The sequence below is a fragment of the Pteropus alecto genome, unplaced genomic scaffold, assembly GCF_000325575.1.
Source record: "Pteropus alecto unplaced genomic scaffold, ASM32557v1 scaffold80, whole genome shotgun sequence".
Lineage (NCBI taxonomy): Eukaryota > Metazoa > Chordata > Mammalia > Chiroptera > Pteropodidae > Pteropus > Pteropus alecto.
In genome coordinates this window covers 3,642,364-3,644,211 of record NW_006430460.1, presented here as the reverse complement: position 1 = coordinate 3,644,211, position 1,848 = coordinate 3,642,364, and positions in this window count along the sequence as shown.

Below are 1,848 nucleotides of genomic sequence, written 5' to 3'. Positions count from 1 at the left end.
GGAGGGCGGGGCGGAGGGCGGGGCGGGGGCCGCCAGGCCGCTCTCAGGTCTGGGACCAGCACGGCCGCTCCGCAGAGGACAAGGCCTCGAGGCAGGGCCGGACAGAGGCCTCCTCCACACCGGCGACTCGCACCTCTGGCGGCGGACGTCCAGGAGTGCAGGCTGGTCCAGGGCAGGTGAGTCCGATTCAGGCCGGAGGGCGCCGGCAGGTGGGCTCTGGGCTCCCGGCTCCCGCGTCAGGGCTGCAGGGAGGAGCCCCCCAGCTCCAGGGCCGGGCTCAGGGCCCCTCGGTCCGCAGCTTCTTCGGGAGCCTCCTTCAGCCGAAGGCCCTGGAATGGGAGCCAGAGGAAGGGGAGACCTGCGGTCAATCGGGAATGGGGGTTCGGGGGGCGGGGCGAGGCAGAGACCCAGGCTGGAGTCGCCACCCCGTCCCTTAGAAGCCGGGGCCAGCGACTGGCCTCTGGCTTCCGTGACGGTTGACACTACGCCTGGCCTCCTGGTTTCCGAGGGGCGTAGACCAAGGGGCGAGTGACAAGTGCCCTGCAGACGCCAATGCGACGCGTGGCAGCGCCGGGCGGGGAGGGAGGCGGCGAGGATTCGGGGATCCGCGGCTCAGGGTCTGGCGCGCCTCCTCCGTTGGCTGATTGGGTCCTGGAGAGAAGGCTTTCGTGTCGCCCTTAGGGTCACCGGCCAGATCCAGTCCCACGAGTCAAAGAAGGAGCCCGCGTCACCCGCTCGCGACCCTCATCGCCCCGGCCCGTGCTCCCCGGGGGGTGGGGGGTGGGGGGTGGCTTCTCATGAAACCCGTCGATTTGCCTGGTTTTCTGAGCAAAGGAGAGACTTAAACACTCTTGAGTGTCCCACAGTCTCCAGACGGAGCCTGCCGGGACCAGGGGCCGTGTCCGGGCCAGGCAGGGCGGCAGCCCCGGTCCGGCTGAGCCCCTGACCCGACGCACTCGGGAACCTGTCCTTTCGCACGCGGTCCGTGGGCCCTGTGTCTTTCCTTCGAGCCCCCCGGTCGAGCTTCGAGACGCTTCCAGTGCCTTCCCCGGCGGCCCCTGCCCTCCGGCCAGCAGCTGGCTCGCTGACGCTGGGCTGGATTGTAGCTGTTCCCTGCACCTGCCTGTCGACCACCAGCCTGGGGGCGATTCCTGGGTCAAACCTCCTCCTTGGGGAGGTGGGCGATCCAGCTTGGTATGGAGTGTATCATTTCTCGCTTCCGTGACATGCAAACTCTTAGGCAGGCATTCTCAAGGGCAGGCACCAAGGACACTGTGACCGGCCGCTGAAGGTCGGGACTGGCCTGTCTGCCTGCCGCAGCCTCACGGGTCCGCTCAGCTGGCGGGGCTGCCAGCTGAGGGGGCGGGGCCTAGCAGAGAGCCCGCAGGTGGGAGGGCCTCAGGAGGAAGCTGAGGCCACAGGTGGATGTTTCCCTCCAGAGCTGGCACCTTTTAGGGAGCAAGCTGCCTTTGGGGAGACACCGGCTAAGGCGCTGGGGTGGAAGATGAGGCGGAGGCTGAGGCGGAGGGGTGGGCAATGGCCCAGGCCACAAAGTGGAGGGCAGAGTCTCAGGCTGCAGACTTATCTGAAGGGGGGTGGGAGGGTGGGTCAGGACAGGCAGGAGGGAAGACAGGCCAGTAGCCCAGCCGATGAGCAAGAGAGGAAGGAGCCATGGAGAGGCCCCTGGGACTTAGTTCTCAGTTAAGAACTAAGAAGCTTAAGTTTGTAACCACAACGTGCGTGTGTGCATGTGCGTGTGCGTGTGAGTATGCGTGTGCAGACGTTTCGTTCCTGGGCCTGGAAGCAGGAGCTCAGTGGCAGATGCTGTGGCACGTGGACTCTGTCACC